This window comes from Gouania willdenowi, chromosome 12 (assembly GCF_900634775.1).
Source record: "Gouania willdenowi chromosome 12, fGouWil2.1, whole genome shotgun sequence".
Classification (NCBI taxonomy): Eukaryota; Metazoa; Chordata; class Actinopteri; order Blenniiformes; family Gobiesocidae; genus Gouania; species Gouania willdenowi.
Genome location: NC_041055.1, coordinates 20,180,288 through 20,201,917, shown reverse-complemented (window position 1 = coordinate 20,201,917; position 21,630 = coordinate 20,180,288). Strand labels below are relative to the sequence as shown.

Genomic DNA, 21,630 nt, shown 5'->3' with positions numbered 1-21,630 from the left:
GATGAATACAAATCCTCACGGGAGGAAGCAGAGCGTTTTCATTACTCAGCTGGCAAAAAAAAAAAAAAAAAAGGAGGATATGTGACAGTAATATTTCACATCTAGCAGAGCGGTACAGTGTTTGTGTAACTGCTAGGGTTGATTATTCCCTAGAGAAAGTATACAATGCTGCAGTGTATACAATAAGGATGTTTGTGTTACATGGTTGAGGAAAAAAAAAGGTAATGAGAGAAAAGCAGTACAGGAAGGGGTTGATGGGCTGGAATGGTTTAACAGAAGAGAGGCAGATGGGGCAGAGGGGCGGAGGTTGATGCAGCAAGGAAGAAAGACGAAAGAAGGAAAAGGCAAAGATTTGAAACATATTAGATGGATGAGAGGGTGTGTGATCATTTCACAGGGTTAGAAAGACAGCACTCTGTACTGAGCATGTGACTGAAAGAATGCTAGATGTGTGTGTGAGATAGTTCCATCACCAGCAGCAGGATGGAGGCCTATAGAGATCTGTGAATCTAAGTGAAGATGGTGGAAGTTCCACCACACCTTTCTTTCTCTACTCATCTGGATTTCAAAACACCCACCCGATATTTATGTAATGCTGCCTACCTTTGGCGTTAGACATAAAATCTTCATCAGTCTTCATTACTCTATTAATGATACACTTTAGCTCTTTGTGCAGCTAACATTAGCAACCAACAAGCAGCAAGTAAATACATTCAACAAAACATCAAAATATGAGTGACTTTAAGAAGGTTGACTGGGATGGTATTGACCACCAAAACTCTAGTGTTGACAGGTCGTTAATCGAGAGCCACAATGAATAGTTTGCGGTTACATTTTAATTTTTAGATTTTAAGGCACTACTAAGAATAGGGTAAACGTTCGTCAAGTATCTATAGGAGAAGATTTTCTTAGTTTGCGGTTAGGAAATTTGTTTAGGAGTCTTTCAAATAACTCAATTCGCAAAACTATAACAAAGATGTAAATAAATCCACATACAGTAAGGAAACAGCCCTGATTAAGATTTAGCCACACACTGGACACGCCTTATTTAAACTCTTGTTCTGCCACCTAGTTCCACACAAAAGTCACAGCTCAGCAAATTTCCTCGGCAGTTAAAGTCTTATTTCCTCTCAATCTGCGTTGTTCTGACTGCCCACATTAATTATAATATTTAGGCAGTTGAATGCAGATTGTAAACCAGGTGTCATTCAAACTCATGGCAGCTTAGGGGCCACATTCAAGCCAGTTTGATTTCAAGCAATCCAAAACCAGACTAATCCTAATTGCAACCAGACAAACTGCATTTCCCAAAGAAAATGCAAGTGACGATTCAAAAGCTGAATCCTTCGGAGTCAGTGTTACCCCTCGGAGTCAATATAAATCTCAGTGAGATGTCACTGTTTTGTCTTAAATCAATGACCGTTAAACTTACAAAAACTCCAGAACATAGCACAATTGTCCTATGTATTCTGTATAACAGGGTATCCTGATTGGCATAATCTGACTAAATGCGGTGGACAAGTTAACCGCCAAAATTCTTTGGAATAATTAGAAAAGTACACAGAAAACAATAGTAAGGACCTTATACACAATCATTTGACTAATTACAATTTACAGATCACGGGCCTTAAAGGTAGGGTAGGTCATTTTCTCCAGATACACTTTTTAAGTTTTTGGTTGAATTTTTCTTTACGTCCTGACAGAAATAAAGATCTTATGTGCTCTGAAAAAGGAACAAAGAACATATGTCATCTGTAGCAGCTGTAAACACCCCCGGAGGATGCTACATTCAAAATCACGCTAGCTTTCGAAAATTACCTACCCTGCCTTTAAGTTTGATGGATGTGGTATGAGCCAGGCTTCTATTAATTTTGGCTACAGATGATACAGACCTTCACAGCTATGACTGTAGTGAGAGTAAATGAAGTATACCGAGCTGTATAAATCTAGTCATTTGTACACCAACTGTTTCTGGATGTGAATGCTGTGATTTTAGGCAGACATGATGCATCCTAGTACCACTTTATATGGTAACACCTGTCACATTGTGACAAAACTGTGTTGTCAGAATCAGCCTCTCTAAATAATATTTTGAGCTCCAGATACCAGTAGTTTGTCCCTGTCTATATATGGCATTTTAGAACATCTTTTAACATTTTGTTCTCACTATAGTACACCAATGTCTCAGAGAGTGGCTGGCAACAATCAGAAGACCAAACAAGGTCACATTCAACTCTAATCGGCTCTGCGAGCTGCACCACCATCATCCTTCATATTCATATCTGCTGTAAAATGCTATGTTTCACTGTGCAACATGCTAAAAATGTCAGGGGTCGAAGGTGACCTTGGCTTTCAAATGATGGATGACAAGGCTCACAGGTAAATAAAAAAGGTTAAACAGATACATAATGAGCGTCCAGCTAGCCTCAGGCAGGAAAACAAAGTTGAATAATGGAGAAAAAAAATCTGCTATACCAGCTTTGCTTTACATAATCTGGCAAGAGAATACTTTGTTTTAATAACGTGCTAGAAAATGCACAACCTTGAGACATAAACACGTGTATTATGCAGAAATTCGCTCAGCAAAAATTAGGCATGCTGCATTATTCGCGGCTCACATTTCTTATTATTCTAGCTGTGACTTAAAAGTGTTTCATGCATACACAAACGAAAGCAGTGATGTTGCAAACCCCAATGCTGAGTTGACCTCCTTCCACCTCTTTTGTTACTTGCTTTTTCTTTTGGGTGAACCAACGGGAGAGCAGGGACACTTAGTTTTTAAAGTGACAGTAACCATGGAAGTTTAGCAGCTCAGTCCTGGCACACCTTTTACCATCTTTGTGTGTATGTATGACCAAGCTGCACTATTAACCTGTCCCATGTGTAGATAAATACTTTGAGGTCCTTTGGCCTTCATAATAAAGTGATTAATAGAAGGTGTCATTTATATGTGGGTGAGGAAGAGCAATAAAAACCTCATAAAATGGTCTTATGAGAGTTAAGAAAAAAGCTCTCCTGCAGGTTAACAGAAGAAAATGTGTGTGGGTAAAGTCTGTGTCTCAGCTGCTCTGTCACTCTGTCTGCTCAGACAGGTCATCGCTCTCGTTCTGCTGGCTCAGCAGTTGTGTTTGTTTTGGGTCTTTAATCCTGGCCAGGTACTGGGACAAAGTATCATCTCCACACAAACCAATAAGTTAAACACGTTTTGGCAGCCGTTGGTTTTCAACAGGTGCTGATGTGTCAAGCACCAATTGGGAGACGCTGTCAATGGAATTGATCACAATCTAAAGTCGAGGTTGAAGGAGTGAGGATTAGTCTTTTTTTTTTTGTACATAAAACAAGCTCAGGGAATCGCTTTTTTTTGTTCTTCTTTGAAATCTTTACCAGGAGTCATACACACAGAGCTCTGTCTCGTATCCCTGGGGCTGAAGTGAGAGGGTCCGACTTCCACCACTCAAATCTAAATGATGAGCAGGACTAACAGAGCAACGTTGTGTTCAACTGCACACATACATAACAGCGGTCATATGACAACAAGGAAGTGGTGGTAGTGGAGGTGATGTGGGAGGGAGTGGGTCAATGAAGGAGGCCTGCAGCCTCCTGCTCTCCAGTCAGGGTTGCACTGAAAGACATGAGGCAATGTTCATATAGGCCAGGGTTTCTCAACCTTGGGATCGGGACATATCGCGAGGCAATGGGAGGCGGTCACCAGATGCCTTTAAGAAATTGAAATATATTTTTTGAACAATTTGAGCTAATTTTTTTTGCTTAATTTTACCCTTATTTTGCAACTACACCTAACGTGCCCTATTATTTTTTTGTCCCTTTTAATACATTTTTGCTACATTATTCCCATTTCTGCCACTTCTCCAACAAATTTCAATGCCTTTTCTGCACATTTTTTCCACTTTTAAGACAATTTCAGAATTTATAAACCCTTTCCATCACTTTCCCCACCTAATGTTGCATATATTGACCCATTACTGCAACTTTTAACCACTTTTTGCCATATTTCATGCTTATTTTTGTCAATTTAACAACATTCACCATTTCAACCCTTTAGACCACTTTTTCTGTCTGTTTTTGGCCCACCTAATTTCTGTGGGGTTTTTAAATTCCATTTCACCACCTTTTCCCACCATTTTTTTTTGTCACTTTTGACCCATTTTATTTCTGATTAAAACAAGGATTTACATCTTTTAGATTACTACAACTATGACCCAAATAATAATAAACTTCCTGGATAACAGTGGATATTAATGAGATGAATAAATAATGGACCATTATGCTGACTTTATGGATGGGCCCCAAAAATCTCTCCTGTTTATTCCCCCTTATAGATGGCCCTGTCTCCACATGACCGTTCTTCAATGTTCAGGTAAAGGTAATGTAAAGGTTGAGAACCACTGATAAAGGCGATGCATGGCTCCACATATATACTCGTGCCATTCAATTTCCATTTCCATGCTAAAAAAAACAAAAGTGGTTGACTGTTAAAGGGTGTTAAAGTGATCTTTAGTCAAGCTGAACACAACCAGTGGTCATTATAATGGGGGCAGTGGAGGAGGTCAGGTGACGAGTACAAAGAGAGACAAAGTCCACAGAGGGAGCCAGGGGTCAGGGGTGGTCGCTTAGTTCAAATACAGGTGGCTGGTTTGACAACAACAGTTAGTTGACCTATTTAAACTGACTTACTTCTTGGTGGTTATGTAACTTTCGTTAAAGTAAACTGTGAACTCTGTCTGAACCCAACCTGGGTGTATAGTCGGGGTACAATGATGGTAGTAGCCTCAGGTTTACAATAGCTACCACGTTGCATGACTAACAAATTCGTACCTAATAAATGCAAAAAAAAAATAAAGTTTGCCTTTAAAGATATAATTTCAAAATTGTAAACACAAAAACATTTTTGTTGTTACATTACAACTCCATATCATTCTTTTTCAAACTATAGGGCCACATTATATTAGTGAAAGGTCATTAAATCCATTTTTATTAGAGATGGGCGAAATTGATTAGCCTACCGATATTATCGGCCAATATTAGCCATAAAATGTGATGTCAATTGACATTGGTATCTGTTTTTCCACCAATATTGAAAAACCGATATGGGATGTGTGAGAAAATAAATTAAGTACAACTCTGGCAGTTTTTCCATTACAAAAGTTAAATAAGTATTCTTATTTTTCTTTGATTATGTTTATTTGTGGAATACATCCAATGTGGTATCACATTAGAAGTAGCCTTAACCTGTTATTTTATGTTATATATATATATATACATATGGCAAGTAGATCTGTGTGGATATCGGTATCGGTAAATATCGGAAATCGAAAATACTGTGTCAGCAAATTGAATATTGGCAAAAATCTACAATCGAACATCCTCGATTTTAATAAATGATTTTTTGCAGCAACCCCTGCAAAAATAAAGTCAACTTACAGATCCAAAAGCTCTTGCATACATTATTTACATTTATTTTATTTACTACTGTTATATGGGTCAGATGGAGCAATCCTAAATAATTAAAAATCTACAAGGCATCTAGAAATACATGTAACACTAATATAGCAAACGTGAGTATTCGGGGGAGTCTTCAGCTAATTTTTTTATTTGATACAAGTTTAAAAGCCATACATTTCAATAAACCCTGCTATAGCCTTTGATACACAGGACCGATTGAAAAATCAATCAAAGCAATCAAAGAGTAAAGGTATACAAAAAACCCTTGATGTAGGTTTTTTCCCTTTTTTTTGAGCGGTGAATATCGACCTGATTGGTGTGTTACCTTATGAATACGTAATCCACTGCACTTTCATCTCAAACTAAGCATTCTGAAACGCAGCCAAAGATCAAGTTCATGGCAGAACAAGCAGCTTGTTTTGACAAGAAAATACATGAACAAGATATGAGCAGGGTGTTAAATCCAACTCTAACCTCCAACATGCATTCTTAATTAAAAAAAAACTACAATATAATATTGTACTTTTTGTTTTGTGTGTGGTGTCATCAAATGTTTACATTTCACAATGGCATTTTTAGCATTTGCGTGACCAATTATGAAGCCAAAGTTACCCAGTTTTTGTCGACTTCTGCTGAAGACAAAGGATATTTGATTTAAAATAAATGAAACAGTTGAGCAGAGCTCTTGCCCACTCACTATTATGTTACAAGCTTTTTGCTTCACAGAGCTCTTCAGTCCAATAATTGGCTGTTACACTGCTGCATCTGCTGGTGTGTGAAATATTTTCCCTTTTCTTGTGCCAGTTATTCAATGACAAAGTGTAGAAAAAGTCTGTGGGTTGTAGTCTGTTACCCACAAATTCACTCAGTTGTAGTACGCATGTACCCCATCTGCCATGATGGCCTAAAACAATGTTATGCAGGCTTCAGTGTTAGAATGTAGACAAACACTAGTGTTTATAGCATTAACCTCAAATGTTTGGTGTACGTTATTGGGTTTTATGCTAAAAACATGCTCTATTCAACATCAACGATGGATCTGTGATCCAACTGTGATCTTAATGGTGCACTGCGTAACTTTTGGCCACTAGGGGCACTACACCTGTAACTTTCACATGAAGCGCACCAAGTGGCCACAAGTGCCGCAGCACTGGCGCAAAAATCAACAAACAGTCAGTCGGGCCAGCTTCCCTTGTTTTTTGATTGTGCATGCAGACAGTAGTTGACTTGTAACATCGGGATAAAGATTGGCTGTAAGGGCTGGGTCGGTCGGGCTGGGGTGCAAAGCGGGGCTAGGCTCGCGCCGCGGCTGAAGGAACAATCCCCGCCGCCGGAGGCCCGGAATTCGGCTCTCCTTGCTGCGTCAGTGGCTCTCCCCCCCAGTCACTGGCCTCGTCGTCGTCGTTGGCCCCTTTTGCCAGGGGTCAGCGTGGAAGAGGGAACGGTGACCCAGCGTGCGTGGGGCGGTGTCCTTTTTAGCCTCCTCAGATGCAATTTTAAACTTTTGCTTGCCTCGGCCATGACCAGAAGGGTATTCCACAAAGTGGGTTATGTTCAAACTCAGAGTATGTTTGGGCTCAAATGAGGGAAACTCTGAGTATCCCATTCCTAAATGCGAAGTATGTTCTTCTCTGAGTATGGTCTTCTCTGAGTATGTTACCATGGCAACATTGTCCGTGAACTAAACCTGGGAGCTGGCAGATTTTATCGAAGAAACCCTGGTTTCTACCTGGCTCCGCCCACCTGAACTCAGTTTCTGAACACTTTAATGAACCTTAACACTCTTCTCTGAAACACATTTGTAACATCACAAACCACAGACGTGCTCACATCATTACTAATGTTGTGCTGCTTTATATATAAATTTTTTTTTTGTGCAAACGGTAGTTTTCTTTATAACATTGTGGATACAGATCATTAAGTGAAAGTCAATGAGAGGTTGATCTGCATTAAAACATCTACTGACGTCTGTAGTAAAGTTCCCTGGATACAAACCTGTGGATGATATAAAGGAGATGACAATTTAAATGAATCCACTCTCTTGGAAGCGTTGGGTTGCGGGTTCGCGTCCCGCTTCAGGGTTTTTTAATGACATTTTTTAGGACGACGAGATGACTCTGGTGACAATATTACATTAAAAATCAATATAAATGATGCAATATCAAGCAGCAGTCACTGTCTTTATATCCAGTGTAACGGGAGGGCTCTCTGTGCAGCCATCCTATGCCGCTGACACGTCTCCTCAGACACATTTTATTCATATTATTCCCCGCTCGTCATGTCACTGAAGCAATAAAGTGATGAAGCGAGCAAAAAGTGTGACTAAATACGGGTGATTTAAGCCACTATAGTCACTGAAGACTGAACGCACCTTTAGAACAGGCTCATATTCCTCAAACACCGGCTTATTTCACCCATTCGGGTGAATAAATCACTCTCTTCCGGGTGGTTACCATGGCAGCTCGAGTCATCTCTGATCCATTGATGATGGCTTTTTTTTCGCGCGCGTGCACGTAAGTAACCCAAGGTTTACATACTTCATACCAGGTGTAATGGAATCCGATACCCAGAGTTTTCCATCGCGGGGTATGTTGACCCGGAGTTTATGGATAGACTCAGAGTTTGTTAACCCTCCTTTATGGAATACACCTCTGGAGTCAAACAGACAGAAAAACACTAGCAAAAGCCGGTCCGTCTCTCCAAACTTACATGGGCGGTATTTCAAGAGAGCAGCCCCCCTCGGAGCATCGATACTGTCACGCCCTGCATATTGGCCTGAGGAATCATTTAAAATAACTCATATGGGTCAACTCTTTAGATCAAAAAGTCTGCGGTGTGGCTTTAAAGTCATATGTTAATGAATAAAAAAATGAAAAAAAGCTGATTTATGGCTTATAATATACACAAACAGGAGTGGAGCTAGAAAAATGGTATGGGGTGGCAAGAGATGGGCAGGAATTTTTCACAGTTTTCAACATAGCAGGTGTGTATCCTGAATTTTATTACATTATAGAGGAACAAGTGAACAAATGACTGTATTTCTTTTTCAATAAAGGTTGTAAGTAAGGTACTGTGTGACCACGCTTTGCAGAAGTAAATATGAATGCATCTCATCTCAATGCTAGTGTGCTATGTACAATATATGAATATTCAATAATTTTAAGACCTCAATCTACTTTCCACTCCATCCTCCATGGCTGTTGTTTTTCTTGCCGCTCTCCCTAAAATCCATAATAGTGACGTTTATCGCATTTCAATGATGTAAAGGTCGGATAAATGCGATCTGGCCATTCAGACAGCAGTCGCATTGCAAAAAAAAACCAAATACGTACGGAAAAAACAAAAATGGATTTGTGCTGTTCAAACTGTCTTTAACTGATCGAACACAGATCACATTTTCGTACAGTCTGAATGTAGCCTATAGGACAGTGTTTCTGAAATGGGGGTACATGTACCCCAAGGGGTATGCGGTGGCACTTTCACTACAGGGGGTACTTGAGAGAGAGAAACAGAAAAAATAACAATTAAAGTCAAAAATGATAAAAACTACAGAAAAAAATCTATTTGGGAGCAATGAAATCAGTGTTTTTCAACCTTGGGGTCGGGAGCCCATGCGGGGTCGCCTAGAGTTTAAATGAGGTTGCCTGAAATTTCTGAAAATAACTAAACTAAAACAACACACAATCTTAAACAACTGTATTTCTATACTTTCACTTTGTGAAATATAAATCTAGTTCAACTAAAATGAAGTAAAAAAAATATATATATATACAAAAAAAAATCTGAGCTCAAACATGATCAAAAACTAATTATCGAAAAAAAAAAGTCTTTGGGGTTGCCAGAAATTTTTTGATATCAAAATGGGGTCACGATCCAAAAAAGGTTGGGAACCACTGCATTAAATACTGTTTTTTTCCCCCCCAACTTATTTACAAAATGAAATTCTTTAAAATGTGTGTTATCACGTGTTCATTCCATCATTTTGCTCTATAGTTCATTTTAAAGGGGGTACTTGAGCCAAAAAAGTTTAGGAACAACTGCTATAGGACACACATTGGACGTTGTGGAAAGACTTTTTGTTTTCTGCGGATATAAAAAAAAAAACCATTCCAGTCCCATACCAACTTAGCTCACAGCTGCAAGTTTGGTTTTGCTGGTTTTTAATGTTGAGAGGTATTGCCACAACAAGTAGCGTCACATTATGCCAACAACACACTCTTGTTCTTGTTTGTCCTGTCCTCCCAAACACCTCTACCCTCGTATTTCCTCCTTCAGTCATGAGTAATAAGAATGAAACTTGCATGGTTGTTGTGAAAAGATTGCATAATATACTGTATAGTAGCCTCACACATATCTTTTTTTTTATATATACCATCTGTCATCATCGGTTAACACTACAAGTCAAGGTTGGGGTCAATTATAATCGTGGTTTGTCAAAATGTACAATTATTTTAAAAAAATAAAATAACACCAATGAATTCAAGTAAAAAAAAAAAAAAAAACATTGTCAGGCTCTAAGTATAGCTACATTTCTGAACTCTAAAACTGAGAAAATAACCTACATGGTGCATAACGTTTAGTCTGATTGGTCGGCTATGATGTGATGCATTTGATTGTTGTCTGGTTATTTAATTGCTTCTAGTTTCACAATGTCTGTTGATCATTTTAAAAACAAAAAATAAGAATTTACTCAGTAATGGTTGGGTGTAGAAATGTAACTTAACGTACTTAAGTCCAAGTAAAATGACTGATATAGAAATATACTCAAAAAAAGTACAAGTACTCATAAAATCAACTCAATGACAGTAACGTGAGTACTTTTAATCCGTTACTTTCACCTCTGCCAATAAGACTTTACTGTCCACTTTGTGCAATCTTATCCATTGACATCAGGCAACCGACCACACTGCACACAAACATGTCATTGTCGTCTTGGGCTGGCCTTGTGACTCAGTGTGACTTGCTGGATGGAGCAGAGGAGAACACAGCGCCTGAGATCAGTGTCTTTAAACAGAGCACTATCATGAAAAAGCATCTAGTGTACAGAGACTTCACCCCACCCCATCTCCACCCTGTAAACAGCCCAGTGTTTTGGGAGAGTGTAGCAGAGAACACTGCCCATCATTGTTTCCTGTAATGAATGAGTGATGTCCTTATATTTGTACTGTATACAGGCATCTTTCTCTGAAGTCCACATTTAGGGCAGCATGTGACTTAGCGATAACGCGAAACAATGAATGGACCTTTGCGAGAGCTGCCTTAGTGTACGATGACTGGGTGACGACATTGCAGATTAACTGTATTTCAGCTGAAACTTGCCACAAAATAAAATTAATATGCTATAAATAATCATGTTTCCGATGGCCTAAGGAGAGGAAGGGGTTAAGCAGCAATTTTAAATCTGGGCTTTCTGCACGGGGAAGTCACAGCAAAGGTTACAGTTAGCAAGTAGCTAAAAAAAAATGTCAGCGTTACGTTTTGAGCATACTTTAGAGACAATTATAAAGCTTATCTTAAAATCTGCTTCATAAGTATTGTTAAGAACAATGATAATCTGTTACTATGAGTAAGGCACATTCTGGTTCATGCCCCTACTTTAAAATAGTATTGGGAACCTGAAATAAGATGAATTGGGATTTTGTCCACTTTTCTAATGAGGGGTTGGGGTTTTGTCATGTTCTTAGTTTGGATGTCTGAACTGTAATGATAAGTACTCATCGTTGTGATAATGATCATTGTCCCCATTTGGGTATATGTGAGTAGATATAGGTCCCAAGTGTGGCTGGGTTGGAGTGGCCCTGGTTTTGCTGTCATGGGGGTGGTGGAGGTTGTTGGAGAGCATTGGTGTACGCGGAAAGGATGGTGGCGCTTGTCTTTCTGGTGGGAGAGAGTATTAAGGGCTGCAGATGGATTGATGGGTGCGTCCGGGTAGCCTGGCAATAAGCCACACCCACTCAACCACTTCCTCGGCTCAAAAAAGGCAGAGCCAATCAGAGCCAATCAGAGCCAATCAGAGCCGTACAGAAAGAATGTTGTATCTCCAGCGTCAAGCAGTGTCAAAACAAACATGGTGCCCGCCACAAAGAAGCCGCCCGGAGGTGTGCTCTGCTCTGTTTTAAAAGACCTTGATTCATTGTTGAAACCACAACAAGAAGAGGCTTTAAAACCATCAGCCTGTACCGCACTACTGCCGGCTCTGTTTAGGGAAAAAGATCTATGCTTGTCGCGATATTGTCGTCTGGTCCGCTCATCGTTTGATTGGTTACTCTGCGCCTTGTGAGCGCTTCCAGACTAATAGTCTATATTAAAGCTGATATGAGTTTCTGAGAAACGTCTCGATGTCCCGCCCTAAACAGCCTCACTTCCTCCCACTGCCTCTGCCAATCTACCAGAAGCCACGCCTCTACTTTTCTGCACACGCATTGCGGAACATAACAAGGTTGCATCAAGCGACATTGATATAGGTCTATGATTCAGGTAAGAGCCAAAATCATATTTACATGTTTGCTGTTGTGACGCACGGCCTTGTTTCCGTGCACAGTTTCGCATTCACTTTGATTGACAGTCTCAAAAAACATATACATTAATGTATATGAATGACCACCTACACAGTAGACCATAGTAAAAGACTAGTTAGGTATTTTTTCACTTTTCAAAAGAATCATACATAGATTTCTCAGAAACTCCAGATATCACTTTTAAACATTGAATAATACAAGGAGATTAGGAGAGAGTCCAGGGTAGCGTTCGATGCCCTGGGATGGGTTCACTGCCTTGCATCGGTGTATGTGTTGATGGCATGTCTTCACCTTGTAGGGGCTGTCGCCCGTCACGCATGTGCGCTAGCATGGGGCATATCTCTAGCGCTCCCCTCCTGGGGTCTGTGCGGTCTCAGGGGGAGTGAGTATGAGTTCTGGCCTCCTTGGATCCCCTTGATGGCCGCCTGCCTGACTGGTTTCATGGGTCTGGGGCGGCGCAATGGCTTCCTGTCATCCCTAAGCCCTTTAACTATGCATTTTTGCCTCACTCAGGCATAACACTGCATCTTTATTTATCTCTCTCCCACTAATAAAGTCTAGCTCATCCTTCCTTAGGGCGGACTGGTGACCGTCACAGTCATGCACAATAATAACGATATTTTTTTGCAAGAATAAAACAGACATAGTTGTCGCGATAAACCTCGATGTAGTGTTGAACTATGAAGACAAATGCAGACTTGGTATAAAAAAAAAAACAACCCTGAATGTTTCTGATGGCATACATTTTGTTAGCAATCTCACCTTGCTGTGTAAGATTAGGCCTTGAACTGTTTCTTTCTCGCAATCATCGAATTTATTTCCCGTGAGACGATGGAGGTTCACATCTAAAATACTACTGAGGCAGTTTTGAAAATAGGAAAACAAAGGCTTAGAGTGAAATGAGCTCATTGTAGATGCAATGGTGAAAGTGGATCAGCTTGCTGAATGGAGATCATTCTGCCAGCGACCTATATCTCATATGAGTTTGGCATAAAGTGGGGCAACCACAAAGCTCTGACTCATCACGCAGAGTTCAGCCTTCTAGGTTGAAATACATGCTTTTTGGTCCCTCGGAAAATTGCGCAACAGCGCATGCATTTTAGTTATCGGAGCAAAAAGACACATTTTTCTATAGAGGCATCACATGATGCACTGTTATCTATAGGATCTGTTTGCTACTGGCATTGAGGTGACATTGATCTTTCCGGCTACAGCTTGAAGCATGAAATTGATCGCCTGCTTTTACATTCCACAATGTTTTAGTTGCAGGAAGTTTGATGAACTCTTTTGCTCACACGCCGCTGTAGCTACCTTATTCTTTTTTTTTTTTTTAAAGTTACATGTCACCTAGGATTTTTACTATTCAGATAATTGTTTTGGAAAATTATGTTTTAGATGATAAAATTGAATGATAACATGTAATTGAACTAGATTTGGATCAATTTAAAATGAAGAACACTACAAATATAAATCAGATACTACTTGAACAAAATAATGACACAATAGGTCATTGAATATAGATTAGCTTGTGTAAAACTCTAGTTTTCATCTATTTTTACTCTGTATAGGATTGCAGGGGCAGGACATACTTTGGATTATACTTCAGTGAATTATATGACTAGTTTATGGAAAAATAAAAGGTGTGAATGTATTAAGAATAATTAACAAATTAATATCAGATCTGACCGTAATTATTTGTGATTTGTAAAAAAAGCAACACACTGCACAGAAGTTATGTTTATTCTGAAACGGTTGCAATTATTAAGGTAAAATGTGTAATAATTGCTTTGTACTTCTGAACAAATGATAAGACAATCTTTGACATAAATTACTGGACATATTCACTCTCAACTGTTACTAGTTTGCTAAAATCTTTCTGTCTTGTACATTTATTCAGTAAATTTCTTGAAAACATAGCCATAAATAAAAGTTTCAAACGAATTCATGAGGAAAAAAAATTAGTGTGATAATATTTAAAGGCCAAATAACATAGTTAGTTAACTTTTTCATGTTAATGGATCATGGTCTGTCTGTAATGGTTCACGTTCCTTCTTTCCCTGTCAATCTTATGCTATTTTGCCTCCATCCCAGTTTTGTGTGAAATGAGTATATTGTGAGAATCTGGAAAACCTGGGCAGGTAGTCCTTCCTTCTGTAAAGTTGTAGTGTTGTTCTGTTCAACAATTAATTGATATTATTTGTCAAGAATACAACATCTAACCTGCCACAGTGGTTATTGGGACTAACTGTGTCAGCATACAATGCTAAAAGTCACCCACGAAGCAATTAATGAGGATTTATAGCTCCTATTTGACTTAAACTTCATTGTGCTCATATATATGTTTAATTTAATTGTTTTTTCTGTTTTGCATGAGATGCCACCTGTTAAAAAACTCAATACAGTGAAGATGGAGATAATAAAAAAAATGGTTTGGTTTAATTATTCATGTATTATTAGTCAGTAATAGCTAAGTAGAGGAAAAAAAACAAAACAATAAATGACAAAGGTAATTTATTTCTTTTTTTAATACAGATAAAGGTCATATTTTTATGACACATTTTATTTCATTAGTAAATCCAACTGTAGTTTGGGTTTTACATTACAAGTATTACAAGTATTACAAGTCTATCTTTTTTTTAATTTATGCCTTAAAGATGTCAAAAAATGTGTATTTTTTGTTAGATTTAATTGGGCTATGTGGGCGTGTCACTCTTTGAGGGGTTTTTTCTGTATTAAAAACAGACCCCAATGAAAATTGATCTATTTTACAAGGTTCTGTGAACTGTGAGTCCTTAGGAAGTGAAGAGACTGTACTTTATATATTTACAAGGCTCGCTCACTTGTTTTCTCGGTATCTCCGACGGGAGCAGCGAAAAGAGAGGCTGAACTAAATTTAAAGACGTGATTTGTGTCATGTGCAGTCCATCAGCCACAAAGGAAGCTGTGTTGAAAACATCAAGGGTAATGTAAAACCAAAAGCTCCCATTTTTCTTTTTTAAACCTAATTTACTTGACTTTAACTGAAGATTACATTCTCGAGTTGTTTTAAAAAAATAGCACTAGTTGTTGGCGTAAATCACAGAAATATTAAAGGTTGGAGAGTTTAGTGAATAAAGCTGTGGCTGCAAGAACATGTCTGCTGCTGATGAAATATTTAGAAATCTCCTGTGAATACAGCCTCTGGGCTATGATTACTTTGTCACTGACCAACCAGGCAGCACTAATGCACATCAATATTGAATATTTTACCCTCAAACCCAAAAGGAAACAAGGTATCATTTTAAGTGTCACGCTGTCATTATGACTTCATCCATATGTGTGCAATTCTTTCTTAAACGTGATTAAATTCAGATTAAAAGGCTCATGTTACACTAAATGGACTTTTCTGTGCTTTAAACATGATAAAAGTGCTATTTGGGCTTCACACACATGCACAAAGTGTTTTTTTCATTGATTCCATCAATCGTTAGTTAGAGGGTGATTTGCTCCTTTCTTACTGCAGGGCGAGCCCAAACACCTCGCTCCAATTTGATGACGCGTTCCCACTTTGATGACAAATTTGTTGTGGCACTGAGCTGGAGAAGCCACGCCTCCAGGAAGCTCTCTGCCGTGATTGACATGTAAACAGACACGCCCACGAACGTGAGCATGTCAGAGTCCACGCAGTGCTATGTACGTATTTTCTACAGTCTATGTATGTACTGGCCAACGCCCCGCCCCCACGCTCTGTCTTGTGTTTATAAAGCAGCATGAGCTCAGCTACGGAGTGGGTGAGAGGAGGGCGAGCCGTCCTCTGACCCTACGAGGAGGAAGTCAGTGTCCCGTCTGTAGACACGCCCACTCATGAATATGCATAAGTAGACCGCAAATCAGCCTGTTTGTGTGGAGTTGCTCAGAAAGTGACTTTTCAGAGGTTAAAACTCTGGAAAACAGGCGAGTTTGGGAAATTAAACCTCAAATACTATGTTTTTGGGGTTCTTAAAACAAATGGAGATGTGTGAAAAATAGCATGACATCGGACTTTTAAAGAACAAAACTTGACAGATATGTTGGTTTGCAGCTAGTAATGTTTTTTTTTTAAATTTTTTATAGCAACCAAGATTCCAGTAAGTAGCAACTTTTACTCAACCTGTCACTTTTAGGAAATCATTTTTACCTTTTGTGGATCAGAGTGAACCGTTTAATACTGCCATCCAGGGTTGGGGTCCATTATAATTGTTATTGCGTAAATGATTAGAATTATGGTGTAATTATAATTGTAATAGTAATTGAAAAAATATGTTGCTGTTGTTATCATATTTGAATTGTAATTGAGTTCAGATAATTTTGACATTTCATTCTTTTTTTTTTTTTAATTGGGTATTCTGACAGAAAAAAGGCTCAGACGTGCACATCAAAAATATTAATAACTATATATTTAATAAAAATGTAACTGACCCCAACCTGTGCAAGTTTGTCTGATATTAGAAGCAAAGACTAAAGCCTACATCTGTAACTAGGCATCTCGGCACGTCTGCTAAAAAGTCCCAGACAGACCAAGGGCAACACATGCACAGCAAATGCTTTGGCCAAATGTGGCTTTTCAAAGTAAAACCCTCTGATCAACCACTATTATTATAGATAAATCCCTGAGCTTTAACTTTTCATGTCTGGCCCAAATTTTTTATTGTATTGTTTTTACAAAATCGATCAATCCTCTCCAAATCTTCAAACAACTGTGGCTCCAGTTGTGAATGTCAGCACGTCCTTCGCCTAACGCCACATTTGAGTCATCCACATTCATTTCTTTTATTATTTGTTGCACCTAAAGAGTCTTGTTTCCATGTAAGTCCTCGGGTCGCTTTTCCATGACGCTCTGAAATCACCACAATGGAAGAAACGAAAAAAAATAGATCCAATCACATTTATCTGAAAAAGGATAAGTGGTCTTATCATCCAGATTCTCCATTACACATGCCTTCATTTGGGGAAAATTGTCTTTATTCATCTTTTTACAAGGCACATATTCGTCATCTCTGTCGTCACTACACAGCCTGTTCAAATCCTTGCAGATTGCATGCCAGTCAATCTTATGTTTTTCCCCCTCACCTGAAAGCATTGCTGATTCACATCCTCGGTGACGTTACATAAATAAGTAACATCTCTCCAGGAGAGGCTCTTGTCTCACTTCATTGTCCTTTCTATTTCACAGGACAATTTCTGTCTTATAAAGGCTTGTTTTCTATCAAAAATATTAGCGTTTGGAGTTCATCCAGCAAGTATTTACAATAAAGGTGGGACGAAACACTGAGTTTATGATATAACACAAACTATTTCAGGTCAACACGTTACATTTTTTCGAAGGGGCACCAAAAGCCACCAAAGTAAAATGATTTGGCAGCACAAAATACATTTATTTATGGACACAAACAGGCAGCGCATCACGCATTTTTGATTTACATTTTGAGTTCTCATTTCTTTCCTCTGTGAACTAAACTCAACATATACCAACTGTCCAACTGTTATTGTGTGAAGGTTGTCTCGAACATTTGGAAGTCCTTAATAACTAATTGATCACAAAAAACATTCAATCTGCATTTAAAGGACAAAAAAAAAGACTACACCAAAATATATCAACTACTGTACATCACTAAAGTGGAACCACCCTGTCCATCTTCTTTCACTTCCCCAGACACCAGGGAATTTTTAGATTTGTGGTTAGTTTAAAGAAGACTACAACATAGGGCTGGGCAATATATCGAGATTCAACATATATATATATATTTGATATATAAATTTACTTTATCGCCTATATCAATATATATTTTTATAGCTTATTTTGAATCAAAATACCTGTTTTAGGAGTCGCTGCTTTCTTTTCTACTTCTCAATACAGCATGAAAAGCACAGCTAGATGAATAGCTGATTATGTCCTAACCCAGTTCTACCACTAAACGAGCCACACTCGAGAACTCACTCACACGTGCTGTCCCTTAGAGGAGAACAGGCCAAAAGCAGCTGTTAGTTCATAAATGTGCCTGTGTGGCATTTTATATCAGCAAATTTAACCCTGAATTGTCTTGAAATTATCAATTTTTTTTTTATCATATATATCGCAATTTTAAGAAAAAACATTGAGATATGAGTTTTGGTCCATATCGCCTTGCCCTACTACAATGGATGACAATTGGATGAAAGCATCTGCTGTATGAAATTCTAATCTTCTGCACATTTTCATCTACTTAACTTGTACTCTGACTTGCATTGAGGGGATTCAGCCAGATCAGAGCTGATTTAGCATTATTTAACAGATTAATATTATCTGTGTTTTCTAAAACGTGGCTGTGTAATAGGGGATGGGGTGGGTTCTAGGGATGGGGGTCTGAATGGACAGTTGATAGACACCCAAAGAATGTAGATCAAGGAGGCATTGTGCATCCTGTTGTAAATGAAATGGCTTGGTTGCATAGAAAATATACGGTTAGTATTTATCTTTTTTATCTTTAATCGCACAATGAAATGTGCAACTCATAAATTCTTTCTCGCAGTTCACACATGTTTTCTTAGACCAAAAACAATAATATCTATTTTAAATATATTTATTAAATTCTGATATATTTGTCTTTGAACTCTGTGAGCTTTTTCACTTTCAAATTGAATACGCTGGCAGACTATTTTTCACACATCACAGCGCTGATCTAAGGATTAGCTCCCGTTTCATTAATGGGATTTTCTAATCTTTTAGTAACAAGTTGTTATGTTACATTACAATAAGTCATCCAGACACTGACTAGACAGCCCTACTGTAAGCTCCACGCTTTTAGACACTAAAACAGCATTTTAAAGGGCACCATTTTGCTCACCTGTTGGTAGTTATGTCGAGCCGTTGCATATACTGTATCATAGGAACCAATGTAAACACTGCACCAGAACCAATGATTTCACTGCACATCAGGATGACCATGGCTGCTGCGCATATATTGTATTTTAAGCTATAAAATCATGCAAAAAGTACTTCAAATTATTTATTTTTTTTGTTCATAAAATGTGCATATTGTTTGTTTATTGGTAATACATTAAACAAATGTTATGATATATTCATTTCTACTACAGGTACCCTTCAATGTATAAGCACAAGCACAGTGCAGCTAATCGCTAGGCCTTAGCGAGCTCCAGAATTGCCAACAGCTCGAGAAAAAAATAGATGACAATAAAACTTGGGATGAGCAGAAAAATAGGTCCGTCATGTGTAAAACTAAGGCAGTGTCTATCCGTACGATTGCCGTATCAAGATACCGACATTCTATCCGTACGCAGCGCCCCTATTTGGCCAGTTTAGGTCACGTGATAGGTCAGTCATTGGTCAGTTTAGGTCACATGACTAAGACTAAATCTTACCCTAAACCTAACCCTAACCTTAATCCTGAAAATTGTTGCGATATTGGGTTATAACCTAATCCTAACCCTAAAACGCTACGTACTTGTACTTCTGTAACCGTACCAATAGCACCGGGGGAAACAAACCACAGGCGGCTTCTTTTCTGTTGTTGTTATCCCTGACCAGTTTAAAGTAATGTCCATATCTTTGCGATCTCCACCTTTCACAGTTTTGAGCTGCTTTCCAATTTCTGCATCAAGTCATGCCAAAGCAATTGAAAGGAAGTAAAGGGATTGTTTTTGCAAGAAGTATTTGTAAGATTTTGTTATTTAAAAAAAAAGTCATTAAGGTGGGTAAAGCAGCTTTTAAAATCAGTTTTGGTATAAAAGATAATTCAATGTATATATGGCAACACTGTACTCCTAAAGGCCGGTACAAACACTCATTAGTCCCAAAGACATCTACAGGATCGTTCACATTTCCAATTTTTAAAATAAAAGGTGAAAGTAAGCAAGAAAACGTTGATGGGAAATACTTTCATTCCATTGCTTTCCTTGGTGTACAGTGACTCCTGTTCTAATCAGATGCATTTAAGAGCAACCATAGCTGTGATTCCATTACAGATTTTTGCAAAATAAAAGCGATATTTCTGAATGTCGACAAAGTATAATTACGCTTTGAACGTGTTTCCATTGAAGGTTGTTTTGGGCAGGAGCCTCGTAACTAGAGGTCGACTGATATAGGATTTTCAAAGGCCAATGCAGATATCGATTTAAAAAAAAAATTCAGCCGATGGCCAATATTTTGAAGCCGATATTTGAGGCCGATATACATTTTTTTTTTAAAGCGCATTGATTACGAAACACTCATATGATATAAATGTATATATTAGAAATTAAATTAATTACACCAAAAAATCCTTATGCTATTAAGGATATAATAGGATAAGGACATTTGATCAGGCACTATTATATTATATCCTTATCCTATTATATCGTTTTTTTTTTATTTCTAAGCCTATTGGCTTCTACCTGCACATGCACATTCTATTATAATTATTACTTTTTTTTGTTGTATGTTCATACATCCAAGTGGATGTTTATGTTCTTTCTTTTTTTCATTTATGGGCTACTCTAAAGTGCTAAAATAAATAAATAAATACATTTTAAAAAATCAAGATCAGTTGGTCGATATATCGGTCGACCTCTAGTCGTAACTCCTGTGAAATCTTATCCTGTGAGACTTTGCTGCAGGAAGACGCACACGCTCCAAAACTCTTCATAACACTTCGTATCCCTTTGTTGTTTCACGTCTAATGTGGAAGTAATCATTTTTAAGTATAATGCTTAGAAATGTCTCGACCTCCTCTTCTATTTACACGTACTGCACCATGTTTTCTCTGACAGAAGTGGTCATGTGACAAGGTATGGCACATTCTATGATGTGTATTTGCGGAAAAAGTGTTTCCATGGCACTTTTACGATACATTTCAATATCAAAATGTCTGAAAAACCTCCTGATAAAAGCGTAAAAACTTTTTAGCAATATTTGAGTGGTTTTTTTCTGGAAATTTCAAGCACTATTTAGATTTTTTGAGCATTTCCAAGGGTAATGGAAACCCAGCTAGTGAAAAGGGTTCTGAATACTTCTATTTACAATGTCAATCATAAAGTCCTCCTGTATTTATGTCAAATCAATTCCACTTGTCATTTATTGGAACAAAAAATAAAAGTCATTTAATATAAGCTATTCATACATAACTTTTAGACGACTGTTATGGACTACACAGCTACAGCAGACGCAAACCCACTGTGACTACACTTCAGACAAAGGGTGTTAATGTATAATATTTGCCTTCCGGTAAATTAACAGCGTGCACTGAGGGAGGGTGATGGGGGAGGGAGCTGTGAAAGAGATGTAGGAGAGTGACCAGGCTCAGCCTCATGCAGGCTATCACATTTCCTGAGCCCTCATGACTCATGGAGGTTGCTGGTCAGGGTGTGTGGCCCCCATGGTGCTGCGTTCACTCATCACTCTGCCTCTATCCACACTGCCACCCACTCACCCACTCACTCACCCACTCACTCACTCACTCACTCACTCACTCACTCACTCACTCACTCACTGTGCCTATTACACAGTTGTGTCTTACAGTGTGACGAACAGAAATAGGCACAAAGAAAAAAGATTGTTTTTATCATGATCTTGTTGGGTTTTTTTCTTTCTAATTATGAATTTTATATTTCGATAAGCGCATTGAGATGACTTTGTTGTAAATTATGCTATACAACT

At 38.3% G+C, this 21,630-nt stretch overlaps 1 protein-coding gene across 1 annotated transcript in view; it reads left to right on the top strand.

The window, feature by feature from the left end:
- Window positions 1-21,630, top strand: part of gnaz (guanine nucleotide binding protein (G protein), alpha z polypeptide) — a 43,460-nt gene that overhangs the window by 1,016 nt on the left and 20,814 nt on the right. The gene's annotated exons all lie outside the window — the stretch shown is intronic.